Below are 14,824 nucleotides of genomic sequence, written 5' to 3'. Positions count from 1 at the left end.
TTGATCCCTTTATCACTATGTAATAACTTTCTTTGTCTCTTGTTAGTTTTTGTTTTAAAGTTTATTTTGTCTGATATAAGTTTACCGTAGCTTGTTTTTGTTCCATTTGCATAGAATAACTTTGTCTCGGTTGGAAAAAGGAGCCTTGATTAAAATTTTATGTTTATACTAATATAGAAAAAAATTAAATCATAAACTATGTTTCATTATTTACATAGATTTTTTTTCTCTACTTGTGATACTTTTATCATAGTCTTGATAGTTAAAACATTTTCTATGCAGTAATTCCTATCTTTCCTCTAAGAGCTTAAGAGTGAGGTACTTGCCTCTGTTCTCTACCTGGGCCGTCTATACCTTATTTAAAATAATTAAGAAGTCTGTGACTTATAAATGAAGAAGAAACTTAAAGACATTATGTAACATCCCCAAATCCCCAATGTTATATAACTAGTAGCAGAACAGGAATTTAAAGTGAACTATCAAGCACAAATTTCATTCCTCCTAATCATTATTATATTAAGTCCTTTAGATTCTTAGTATTAGGGCAGGCTCTCCCATAAACAAAAACTAAAACTTTGAATGAAGCAAACCTCAAGTGACCATATTACTTATTAGAAAGAATGTGCTGGTAAATGTTTAATGACTGGCTATCCAAAAAGCCCTCAATTTTAGCATTTGCTGATTTTTTGTGATATAAATACTCCCTCCATGGCTGATGGTAAGAAATCAATCTTACAGCACTAAAAGGAGTTGAGAAAAGATATGCACACAAGGCTGTCATTATCCAGTGTGAGCCAGTACATCAGAGATTCCATGAAAATTAATAACAGTATCTATGCTTTGCTTTAACAATTAGATAATCTGTGAACTAAATAAGGTGTATGTGGTATAGAAAAGAGTTAGACTTTTCATTAAGGTCATTCAAAATTGAATCCTGGCCATACTACTAAAGAGCTGATAGTTAATATACATGTGTATATACCTATACACGTATCACACAGATTTTCTTTGTTCACCTATTGGCAGGCACTTTAGGTTGTATCTATTTCTTGGCCATTGTAAGTAATGCTGCAATGAACATGGGGGTACTTATATCTTTTTTAGTTAGAATTTTTATTTCCTTCCAACAAATATCTAGCAGTGGAATTTCCTTTAATAATTAGATAATTAATCTGTGGACTAAATAAGGTATATGTGGTATGGGAAAGAGTTAGACCTAGCACTGAAATTACTGGATCATGGGTAATTCTGTTTTTAATTTTTTTGAGGGGACTCCTTACTGTTTTCCATAGTGGTTTTACCAATGTACATTCCTACCAAAAGCATACAAAGGTTGCCCTTTTTCCATGTGCTAATACTTGTTATTTCTTGTCTTTTTTGATAATAGCCATTCTAACAAGTATGAGTTAATATTTTATGGTTTTGATTTGCATTTCCCTGATGATAGTGATGATGGGCACTTTTTTTTATATACCAGTTAGCCATCTGTATATCTTCCTTGGAAAAATGTCTATTCAGATCTCCTGCCCATTTTTTAATTGAATTGAGGTTTTTGTTTTGTTTTGTTTTTTGTTTTGCTATTGAGTTGTATGAATTTTTTAATGTATTTCAAATATCAACCCCAATCAGATCTATGATGTGCAAATGTGTTCTCCATTTGTTAAGTTACCTTTTCATTTTGTTGATGGTTTCCCTTGCTGTGAGGAAGCTTTCTAGTTTGATATAGTCCCACTTGTTAATTTTTGCTTTTGTTGCCTTTGCTTTTGGTGTCAAATCCAAAAAAAATTATCATGAAGACCAACATCAAGGATGCTTTTCAAGGAGTTTGATTGTTTCAGAGCTTACATGCAAGTTTTTAATCCATTTTGAGGTGATATTTGTGTATTGTATAAGAAAATGGCCCAGTTTCACCCTAATTTTTAAAAATATCTTCCTTTTTAGCACCAGTGAAACCAGTGCTGGATTAGGCCAGGTCTGATAATCTGCTATGAGTTTGCAGCTTCTGAATTAGTGAATGAGGGGGCTTGGGTAGCAGAAAAAGTAGAAAAAGGAGCCTGAACAAGAAGATATAGAGACAGGAATAATGAAGAAAGGGGCATTTGGGGCATAGTTTAGGCAGGAGTAGGAAGTCTGCTGCTGGAGAGAAGTACTCTTAAAATAGATAAACTTGGATCAGTATCATTGGGAAAAATTGAGCATGGTCTAGAATTCCAAGAAATATGATATTTCTTCTGTAAAAAATGAAGAATTTTTATCATAGAAAGTGATATAATTAATCTGGTAGTTGTAGATGAATATGAGAATAGAAAAGCAATACTTGTGGTTTTTTGGTTTGTTTTTGGTTTATTATTTTATTTTATTTTTTTATTTTTTAGTTTTTAGTTTTTTATTTTATAAGAGCCTCATCTTTGGGGCACCTGGGTGGTGCAGTCAGTTAAGCTTCCAACTCTTGGTTTCAGCTCAGGTTGTGATTTCCGAATCCTGGGATTGAGCCCTGTGTTGGGCTACACACTCAGTGAAGAGTCTGCTTAAGACTCCCCCTCCCACTCCCTCTGCTGCTCCCCCCTATACACTCTGTCTCTAAAATAAATAAATAAATAAATCTTTCTTTTTTTTTTAAAGCTTCATCCTTGGTGCCAGGCTGTCAGGGTTTGTATCTGATTCACCATTTTATAACTCTGCTACTGTGAAGAAATGTTATCTTTCTGGGTCTCATGATAATACAATTATTGTGAAGATTAAATGAATTACTGATTATGAAGTGTTAAGGTAGTGCCAAGCACTTAGGAAGCATTCAAAGCAACGTTAGCTGTTATCCTCAGTGTTCAGATAAAGGAAATGAGCAGCAGAAACATTGGTTAAGAAGATACTAGAAAATGCAGATGCAAATTGTTTAATGAAAGAATCAGACATTTGATAGCTTTAAAAAGAAAGTGTAAAAGTAAAGACTGAGGTCTTTTTTGTTTTGTTTTGTTTTTTGTTTTTTAACTTGACTAATAAGAAAAATGTCCCACTTGACAAAAATAAGGAATTCAAAAGAATCTTGTGATCAGGAGTAAATGAGTTCAGCTTTGCATGTGTAGAATTTGAGATAAAATATAAATATATGCTGTCAGCAGTTAAAGATATGGGACAAGAGGTAGATTGTAATTTGAATATGGTACATTTACTGAATAGTGAATTATGTGCAGCATTTTATGTTCAGTGCTTTGGAAAAAAAACAGATATGCAAAACAAAATCTAGGTCATTCATCAAACAATATGCAGTTTATTTAACACAGAAAATCAGACAAGGAAAATTAGATAAGGATGACCATTCCACCAGGTAAGCACTAAAGAAATGGTGGCAACAGTGCTCTGGATGTTCACAGAAGAGAAAGATAATGTTGGATATGGAGTAGCATCAGAGGCTACTACAGAAAAAGTACTTTCTAAGGCTACTAAAGAAAAAGGCTTTCTACAGGATGCAGTGATGTGGTACAGAGTTGGAGGGGAGAAAGTAATCTTGAGAAAACAGGTACTGTGGAATGTATGGGGCATATTGGGGAACCAGGTTCCAGTCACTTTGGCTGGAATATGGGGTTTCTTTGGATCTACACATTGTTAAAGCAGAAAAAAATGGTTAGGAATATATTACAGAAGGTCTTTTTAAAAATATTTATTTACTTACTTATTCATGAGAGACACAGAGAAAGGCAGAGACACAGGCAGAGGGAGAAGCAGGCTCTATGCAGGGAGCTCGATGTGGGACTCAATCCCAGGACTCCGGGATCACACCCTGAGCCAAAGGCAGATGCTCAACTGCTGTGCCATCCAGGCGTCCCATACAGAAGGTCTTAATGTCAGGATGATGACTTTTTTTTAATGCATAAGGTGAAGAGTGGGCACTGAGCATTTTGGCAGTGCAGTAATACACGGATTCTCTGCTTTTGAAAGAATGCCATTTTCAAATAGGACTGAGTAGATAGAAAAGGCAGATAATTACATGAGATACAATCTACATGATTTAGCATGGACTATGTGAAGATAGTGAGTTGAAGGAGATGAGATGTGCATTTAAGGAAAGCAGCACAGTTGGGCAAAGCAGCTGGTGCCCAGGAAAACATCTGCAACTCAGAAAAGAGACTCAGCTTTAAGCTGCAAATTTAATAATCACCTAGAAATCATTGTTGAAACCAGAAGGGAATGAGATTGTCAAAGGAGCAAAACCAGAAGCAGAGAAAGGGATTCAGTGTTAGAGACATGGGTGATACATACACAGAAGGAATAGGAGGAAGAAGAAAACTTAGCAAAAAGGATAGAAAAAAGTGTTCATCGATGTAAAGAAGGAGCCAAAATAGGTCACTGTCATGGAAAACAAAGACACAAGAATGCCAGGCAGCAGAGAGCCAAAATTATGACTGGAGTTGAGTTCCTGGGCCTCCTTCAAAGAAAAGGGAGTCTGAGGAAAAAGCACACTGAGCTCCATCCAATACTGGGGAAGGCCTTACATTGTAGGGGACAGAATAGGAACAACCAGAAAGAAAGCAGAAGTCTAAAATATTCCCAACTACAACTAAAAATGTAATTGGATTTCTTGGAAACTTATCTATATAATATATCTCTACATAAATTATTTGGATTTTAAAAGTTATTTACTTCTAATGGAAATGTCTGGTTCTATGTAGACATATCTTGATAATATAAGTCCATTACACTAAGAAACCATTCTGTAGTTCGAGATTTATCATCCTTGGCACTAATGACATTTTGGGCTATTGTGTCGTTTAGGACTGTTCCATGGTTACAAGATGTTCAGTATCCCTAGCTTCTGCCCACTAGATGGCATAGCATCCCTCAGCAGTTGTGACAACCCCAAATTTCTTCAGTTATCAAATATTCTTTGAAGGGCAAGATTGTCCCCTCTCCCCTGCATTTGGGGAACCACTGCTATAGTTTAACAGTGGCCAGAGTAAGGTTGTTGCTGCTGTTGCTTCTTATTTCCTGGAGAATAAAATTATAGTTACCAGATTTGTGACATAAAGATGTCATAGACACATACATAAACATATATATATATATTGGCAGAAAGAAAAAGTTACGCTTTTAAGTATCTAACGAGTGGAAGAGGCTGAAGTTATAAAACCACAAAATAAATTAACCATTATATCTAAACAGATATGCCAGAGGGTAGTATTTCCATTTAGTGGCAAATACAATTAAGCAGACATTCAGTTTGAAGCAAATAAAATCCTCCATATATCTGGTGGCATCTTTACACTGATATAAATTGCAGCGAGAAGCAATTTGTATAAATCACTATTATTCCACAGAGAGATATATAGACCAAGCAAATCTAATGTGACAGATGTTATAAATGTCGTCATTATGGTTTTTCATTTCAATTCAAACAGTTCATAGACTTCCTCCACTGATTGTATTAAAGAGGGGATTGGATCTTCTCTTTTCAAAAAAGAAACAACCTTGTCACACAGTAAATTTGTTCACTCAAATTGAGCCTTTTACCTTCCTGTGGATAAAATGTGCTCTGCAATATGGTATTCAAAACAAATACCTTGGATCAGAAATAGTCTATATCTGAAATCACAGATCAAGACAAAACAAGAAAGACAAAAATCTAGTCTGTATGTAAACAATTTTAGATAAGTCTATGCAAAATAATGATTTTATATTTTTTCATATCAATAAATTTCAAAATGCACAATACAGGACCATATCAATGGTTTATAGAGGTCTCAATTCCTATATGTAGACACTGTAAGAGCTGTCTTGTAGCAGAAGTTGGCAATTTCTTTTCATTCCCTCAAATACAGTAGATGACGTAGAGCAAAATTTATCTGTCTGTATATGTAGGTCTGTAAGGCTATTTCATGAAAAATATTATTTCCCCTTAAGATCTTTCCTAAAATAACAGTATACTGCTATCTATTAGGGGTGAGTTGACTATGTAATCTTAACTATAAAATGCAGACTCTATTTTAAGACCCTCTCAGAATAGTAAGTTTAATACTTGTAATATTTATATACATATTCCTGTATATAACATTTATGAATGTGATTTATTATATATATAAAATCAAAATATAGCAACATTAAAGATTACTCTTTTGAATGAGCAGCTACCTATAAAACCAGTGTATCCTGGGGTTTAGTAGATAGTATGGACCGAATTGTATCCCCCTAAGAATTCATATACTGAAGTCCTAACCCCCCAGTATGACTGTATTTGGAGACAGGGCCTATATTAAGATAATTAAGATTAAATGAGGTCTTAAGATTGAGGCCCTAATCCAATATGACTGGTGTATTTATAAGAGGAAGGGACACTAGGGAAGCATGCATGCCCAGAGAAAAGGCCATCTGAAAACCAAGGAGAGAGGCCTCATGAGAAACCCAATATACTGACCACTTAATGTTGGACTTCCAGCCTCTAGAACCATGAGAAAATAAATTTCTGTTGCGAAAGGCATCCAGTTTGTGCTTGTGATATTTTGTTACAGCAGCCCTAGAAGACGAATGTAATGTAATGTTTGCCCAAAGTTCCCAGAACTTTTATGCTCACTGCTCCCACCTCTTAGACATATAAGAACATACAGAATTCAAAAGATTCCTCCTCTGCAAATATCCCTCAAGTGCCTTATGAATACATATGCTTCTATGCACATATGAGAATTGAGTAAAACTTTGTTCTTGCCCAGTGGAATAGCAATGAATGTAGCCTGTCAAGCCAGAGCTCTAAACCACTGGTTTTAAGGTTAGTTGCCCAGGAAAGTTTGGGCTACTGTCTTCTCAGGGTATTGCCCCACAAAATGGTAGTAGAAAATTTGACACAGCTGCCACTGTCTTGGAGGACTAGTTTGGAAAATGCTTTGCTGCCATCATATTCTAGATGTCGTTTCTTATTTATTTATGTATTTATGTATTTATGTATTTATGTATTTATGTATTTATTTATTTATTTATTTATTTATTTATTTATTTATTTATTTATTTATTTATGATAGTCACAGAGAGAGAGAGAGAGAGGCAGAGACACAGGCAGAGGGAGAAGCAGGCTCCATGCACCGGGAGCCCGATGTGGGATTCAATCCCGGGTCTCCAGGATCGCGCCCTGGGCCAAAGGCAGGCGCCAAACCGCTGCGCCACCCAGGGATCCCTAGATGTCATTTCTACAAAAAAAAGGGGGTGGGGGGCTGCTACCACATTTGTGGCAGTTGTGCATAGATCTAAAAGCAGCAGGGGCAAAAAAAATAAAAAAATAAAAAAACCCACCTAGCCACATGGAGCTTGTAATCTAATGAGAGAAGTAGCAATTAAGTAAATTATATTGTAGTTAAAAAAGAGCATTTTCAGGTAACTGAAGTACATAATGTAATCGTGGAGGCTGAAAAGGTTTCTCTAGAAGAAAGCTGAAACCAGAATGATGACTAAGTCAGTTACTTGGAGAATTAACCAGTGAACCACACCAGTGAAGATGTGAGGAAGCACCGAGCTGGGGAATCCCAGGCAATAGGATGCCTACATGCCACACAACAGGGCGCATGCACAAAGGGGCTGGACAGGCAGTGGGAGAAAAGGCTGGTGAGAATATATCTCCAGTAGGGCAGGTGCAGAGCCCATGGAATATGAACCTTACAAACCACTGTTCGTGTCTGGCTAAAAGTGAAATCTACTTTGTGATGCTTCCAGATGATTAATTCTGCTATGCCAAATAATTTTGAAATAAATTACCTTGAAGCAATAATTTAATGTGTATTTTGGCAGTAATTGAGTGGTCAAATGAGATTAATTCGGTTGAATATATGAAAGTATTTCTTTGGAGCTGGTGCAGAAATTGCCTGTGTTTCATCTGTTGCTTGAAATAGATGCTGGTGGGTATTTGAAATACTTAAGGTATTTGAAACGGACCCAGAGTGTGTTCAAAATATGCAAAACTCTGACTCCTGATAAGACTCTTCATTTGCCCACATGGAATGGGTTGTCTCCTAGTTTGCTATAGCCCAGATATCAGCTGTGTGAAGAATTACAGCTTCTGAGACTAATTCTTTGCCTAACTAGAGTTGAGCTGAGTTTGGGAGTTGAGACTTCTAATACCGACCTGCCGTATATGCTGTGCTCCCAGCTGAAAGGTGAAAGCATGTGATTGTCTTTGTGTTAAACACCTGCTTAGTCTTAGATATAAGAACTGTATCTTCAATGGCAGGTCAACAAAAGTAGTAAATATACCCTCAGTTCATGTTGTTACTAAATAAAGATTCCTGCTTACTTTTAAAATAATTTCCAAGTCAGAGTAGCTTTTGAAAGTTGGAACCAGCCGGTGCCTCAGCCCCAATCTATTATAACCCAGTCTGATAATTTCAGCAAATGAGTCTTAAATGCAAATGGCTCAACAATGCTTGTAGCCTATAATTTATTTCCAAGACACTTATTATTATCTACCCTAGAGCTGTTGAAATTGTTAAAGCTAGAAAAATAGTGATGCCTTTAAAAATGAAAACTAAGTAATTAGGGATGGCCCTCAAAATACCCTCCCGGTGATCACAGGATACATAAAGCAAAGATAATTGGTGAAATAAGACTTTAAGTCTTTATCCTTGTTGAGCTACCTGGTAAGCCTCTATAGTAAAGATTTAAACATTATGGGTAAAAGAAGTTCTGGTTGGCCCATATTTTATTCTCATGTATTTCTCACTCAACCCTACACTAACAAAAACCAATAATTTTCTCCCAGGCTACATGCATAGCATAATCTTGATAACATATATAGTCAATGCTCAGTAATAAGACCTATCCTGGGTATGATGCACAAGAGAACCATTTTCCCTCCAAGGGGAATATCATTTAATGGAAGAGAAGGAAATCTTCATAAATATAATACCAACTATGAACTGGCAGGTGCTAAGAGTAAAGGATAAGAAGTACCATTAGACCAAGATTTGGTGCCAGTTGATCATTAAATAAGAAACGGAAGGAAAATATAAAGGGATTTTTCATAAAATTAAATATATTTAGTTGAAAAGATTCAACTTAGGAGTGCCAAAGTAGCTCAAACAGTTAAGCCTCTGACTCTTGATTTTAACTCAGGTCATGATCTTAGGGTGATGAGAACCCACCCTGCTTCAGGCTCAGGAGCTAGATGTGGAGCCTGCTTAAGTTTCTCTGTCTCCCTCTCCGTTTGCCCCTCCCCCTCCCAGCATATGCGTGGGTGCATGCTCTCTCTCTCTCTCTCTCTCTTTCTCTCTTTCACAAAGAAAAAAAAAGTGACTCAATTTTAAGATGGAAGTCCTTCCTGATTTTTTTTTTGTTTGTTTTGGAGGGGAGGAAGTGAACATAATTATTTTATAAAAAAGATAGTGTTATAGACGGTAAGGCGAAAAATCCAGTGATGAACGCAGAATCTCTTTACTGGATAAGTTCCTCTAAATACCTGAGATCCATTGTTTTGGGATCCAAAGAGGAACAATTCAGTACCTGTATTTAAGTACATCTTCATAAAGGAAGTGGCTTTGAGTTAGGTCTGCCTTAAATAGAGTACTCAGCATTCTGATTTTGTTCTTTGCTATCCACAATTAATAACTAAAATATTGTTGATAGGAAAATAAATATTAAACAGATCACTCTGGTCACCTTAGCATATAACTAGTACTAGAATATTCTCTACAATCAAGAGCTGTAACTCTAAAAAAAAATTTAAAAAAAAAGAGCTGTAACTCTTACATATTATGAAGTCTCTTTTGTGAAAGAAATAGAAATCAAGGAAAGATGTAAACACTAAATAGAAGAACCTATGAGTTTCCCCTAGAACCTAAAGCTGGATCTCAACAACAACAATAACGAATGAATGAAAGAAAGAAAGAAAGAAAGAAAGAAAGAAAGAAAGAAAGAAAGAAAGAAAAGAAAGAAGAGAAAGAAAGAAAGAAAGAAAAGAGAAAAAAAAAGAAAGAAAGAAGAAAGAAAAGAGAGAAAGAAAGAAGAAAGAAAAAGCTCAAAGGCACAGGCATAACACAACTCTCAATTTCACTTGTTCCAGTTCAAGTTATCAACAGAAACTAACTTTCTAAGTGTTATTCTCAGGAGATTTCTGCTTGAAACAGATGATTCCTTCCCATAAAATTAATTTTACTTGGGATGTAGAAGGGGCAATGGACACATTGGTTTGTATAAAATAATAGCCGTATGTCAGATACTATTTTAAAAGCAGTACTAGTATCACTATCATTACATTGTATTATAGAATCAGTATTGTATTTGTTATTTAATCCAGCAGCAATTCAGTGAAGAAGCATTATAGCCATTATCCTCAATTTAAAGATGAGAAAACTAAGGTCCAGAAAGGTTAAGATCCTTGCTCAAGGTCGTACAACACTTACGTGGAAGAACTTGAGTCTAAACTCATGTAAGTTGGCTGTGCAATCAAAACTTATGTCACAGGACTCCTGAGCCCTCATAGCTGTGAATCAGAGAACAATTATCTCAAAAAGGGGGATCATTGTGAGCTGGAGAGACTATAAAAGAAAAGCTATTCTAGTTGTAACCACCGAAAGATACAGACATAGAAATGGTAGAAAGCTTCAGTTTTTCAAAACCACTACAAATGAAAATTGAGTTTTTAGAATGTGCAATTAGAGTATGAATTCAGATACAGCATATTATTAAACTTACTCTTATGTTGAGGAAGTTATGCAAATATGTTCTACTTGACAGAAAAAACAATTAGTATCAAAATAGGGATAATTGTCATGCTGAATTCTTTCTCCTTAAAACTGCAATATTCTAACAAAATTAGAATAACAATTTACCAAGATTTTAGTAGCCACACTTTAATAAATACTGCTATTTTAGACATTGGACTATATCATGACCATAGGCTTTCATATGCCAATTATAAACAAGTTAAATACCAAAAGACAATTAGTGCAAGGCTATCATTGTGATGAAAGACAACATCCAAGATGAGCTAGGAAAATATAAAAGTATTTAAAAAAATATAAATTGGTATACATGGATACTGGTAAACTCTCCTGATCTAGGAAAATAAGCCCTTCAAAGTTGAATTTGCTATGAATGTCTTAAATAAATATCCAAGGAAAAGTAATAAATAAACTAAAAGGTAAAGGAGTCAATTTTCCTTTATATGAACCTAAAAGCAGGTTAAAAAGTAGATCGAATATATATAAAATTATATCAAACAGCATTTTTATTGTAAAATATTAAAAAAAAGAAAAGGAAGAATGAAAAAATGTTTCTAAGGAAGATAAAAATCAAAGTTAGAAAAAAGAAAAATAAAATCCCAGATACATTTATTAGCTTTTGAAGTAAAGTTATATTGAGTGTTTCAGATTAGATGTAACTGAACCGAAAATACATTTCCATTGATACTAGTAGGTACATAGTTTAATTCTTATAATTGAAACATTTCCATCATGAAAATAATCTTTTCATAAATATGTTAAGACTTAGATAAACTTGAATTAAAAGTGCACTCGATCTAAAGTGAAAATGGAGAAGTTTTCAACTCTCTTGGAGTTGGAAATGGGAGAAACACCGTCCCAGGGGTACGTTCCCCTTTTTACTCTTACAGATCTAGAGATCTTGGCCTGGTGATTCTATAGGAACCTCCAGTTAGATGTGTCCCCAACTCCGCTCATTATCTTTTTTCTCAAACCAGATCCACACATCTTTTCAGTTCTTCTCCTTTTTGTTTCCATAGCCACTTCCCCTTTGCCTCTATTACCCTACACCCTGTTCTATGCTACTAAAATATAAATCTGACTTGTGCTCTGCTTAAGCACGCAAAATGGATCTCCGTGCCTTTGGGTAATGTCTACACTGTTTAATATGCTACGGATAACTCTTTATAATCTAGCTCCTCTCTCCTTCTCAAGAAGCCCATTCTTTAGTTCCACTTAAACTTATGTTTCCAAATATATCAGGTATCCTATACCATGACACCCTACCTGTGTTTCCTCTGCTCAGAATGACATTCCCCAGTCTGTCTCAAAACTTATCTCCAAATCCTTTGGACAGACATCACCTAGTCATCCTAGGCAAACTTAGCATATTTGATTTTTCAATATATTCTGAACATGCTACCTAATAATACTATCTAAACTTTTTATTGTATCACAGACCTTACGAGTCCTCCTTCCCCATAATAGATTATAAATTCCTTGATGGCAACATTCCTATCCCAACATCTAATGCACAACCTTGCTAAGTAGATATGATTACATACTACTGTCCTACCAGTTGTGGCACAATATCCTGGATAAACTAGAAAAGATGGAGGCACTTCAGATTGTAATGACTTGTGAAATTTGTTATCCTCTCAGTCAATAGTCTATCAAAACAAAGTAAATGGAGCTCTTATGGTCATCTCAAAGGTGTATATTTTGTCATAAGTATATATCCTAAATACCTTTCACCTCTTTTTATAGTTTGCTTTACAGATTTTAGCCTTTTCCGTATGTTAACAATCCCATTATTTTAAATAATGACAGTGTCTTTAGAATAATACTGAATAATAGCAATCATACTGGGTACCCTTGACATATTCCTGTCAAAAATGTATGATCATGATACATTTTTTAAAACAAATGTTTGGTTTGGATGCTAATATTTTTTTTAAAGTTATTTACATCAATGGGCACAGTTAGCTGTAGTTTTCCTTTTTATTTATTTTTGGTCTTTCATTTTAAATCTTTATTTTCATTTTCTATTATTTATCTTGTGTTTACATATCTATTCACTGTAACAAAACTAATCTTTAAGGGTTATGTTTTTCTTAATTTACATTTGTCTAATCCCCTTATTCTCATCTTTCCACACGTCAATCCTTACCTCCTACCGAGAATGTAGGCATTATTCAAAATTCCCCGTGATCTCATAGTAGTATATAAAATTTATGTTTATAAAATGTATATGATTTATTTATATTTATATGAATATATATTAATGTATACTCATATTTATATGTTTTATATATAAATATATACAAATATATTTAAAACAAAAGTTTTGGGTGATTTTTTTTAAGTGAAAATTAAATACTCTACCTCCTTTTCCTACTCCTCACTTTATTTACTCGATATTTCATGGAAATATTTCCAAGTCAAATAGTAACTCTAATTCTCATGGCTGTATCATATCCCATGATGTGCAGATACCATCATTTATTAAACAGTCTTCATTATAAGGAATTTGTCACTCTTTTTTCTTTTTCTATGAAAATTCTACAGTTAACACCATTGCATATATGTGCTTATGCATTGGTGCTTTAATTTCTGTTTTGGTTTCCTAGGAAATACATTTTTGGAAACCTGTAAATGTATATTTGATTCTTTTCCAGTGAATATTTAATAGCATATCATGCATGCCAAATACTGCACAAATCATAAATGTACACCACATAGTTTAACATATACAAAATTAACACTATTCCATTGTTGAACTTTACATAGAATCATGCGGTATACATTCCATTGTATATGATTTCTTTTGCTTAACCTATGTGTGAAATTAATCTTCATTTCATGTAAAAATATTGACATCATTGTCATTTTATGGCACTCCATTGTATTAACTGACCACACTTTACCCAATCCTCCATCAAACATTTGGGTTGTTTCTATTTTAGGGTTATAAGTAATGGCATATTTATGTATATTCTTCTACATATCTCTTAGGTCCATTTATACAAATAAATGGAATCTATGGGTCATTGGATGTGCTTTTATTCTATTTTAGTGGAAATTGCTACAAAGTTTATAGAAGGTCACAGTACAAATTTACACTCCCTTTGTTAATTTACAAGGGCTTCCATTATGCCATACTCTTACCCTTGATACTATCTTATTTTACATTTATTTTTATTTTTACCATTTTGCAAATGTATCGTGATATCTCATTGTAGTTTCAGCTTTGGTTTGTTGAGGACTAATGAAATTTACTACTTTTTCATTAATTGACCATTTGGATATTGTTTTATAACTTGTTCAGGTCTTTGGTTTATTTTCCTATTGTATTGTCTTCCTTTTATTGGTTCATAATAGTTCATATGTTCTGGATGCATATATCTTCTTGCTTTACCTTTTCACTTTCTGTAATGGTGTCTTTTGATTAATAAATACTTTAAATGTTAATATAATTTATCTATTAGTCTTTTATTTCATAGTTTATGTTTCTATGTCCAGCATAAGAAATCTTTGCCAACCCAAAACTTATTACGATATTATAACATATTTGCTTCCAAAAGTTTTATTGCTTTATCTATGACATTCAGATTTACAGTCCTTCTGGAACTGATTTTTGCATATGGTGTGAGGTACGTGTCAAGATTAAATATTTTTCTATATGGGTATCCAGTAGACTCAGCATCAATTACTGAAAAGACAATTCTTGCTATATTATAGAGTCCTCTTTGATATAAATTAAAGATGTGTAGAGCCTTTTTTAGATTCTCTATTTTATTCATTTGATTTATTAGTCTGTTTTGCATCAACACTACATGGCCTTAATTGGTGTTGCTTTATAATAAGTTTTGATATCTGGTATTAACATTCCTCCAATTGTGTTCTTCTTTTACAGCTTTGTCTTGTATGTTCTTGGCCTATTGTATTGTATTCTCATATATATTTAAGAACCAGCTTGTGAATTTATACAAACATATATTTTGAAATTTCCTTTAATTTACTGATAAATTTGGAGATAATTAACATTTTTATAATTCTTACTATTATGATTCATAAAGTTTCAGTTACTTGGACAGGTTACCTTTAAATTCTCTCAAAAATGTCTTGTAATTTTTCTATCTTATACAACTTTC

At 34.0% G+C, this 14,824-nt stretch overlaps 1 long non-coding RNA gene across 21 annotated transcripts in view; it reads left to right on the top strand.

Annotated features, from left to right (window-relative positions):
- The window catches only part of LOC102154499, a 310,721-nt gene that overhangs the window by 201,886 nt on the left and 94,011 nt on the right, over positions 1-14,824 (top strand). The gene's annotated exons all lie outside the window — the stretch shown is intronic.

The sequence above is a fragment of the Canis lupus genome, chromosome 19, assembly GCF_011100685.1.
Source record: "Canis lupus familiaris isolate Mischka breed German Shepherd chromosome 19, alternate assembly UU_Cfam_GSD_1.0, whole genome shotgun sequence".
In the NCBI taxonomy this organism is placed as follows: Eukaryota; Metazoa; Chordata; class Mammalia; order Carnivora; family Canidae; genus Canis; species Canis lupus.
Note: the sequence above shows the minus strand (reverse complement) of the source record. Positions and strands in the feature narration are given on the sequence as shown.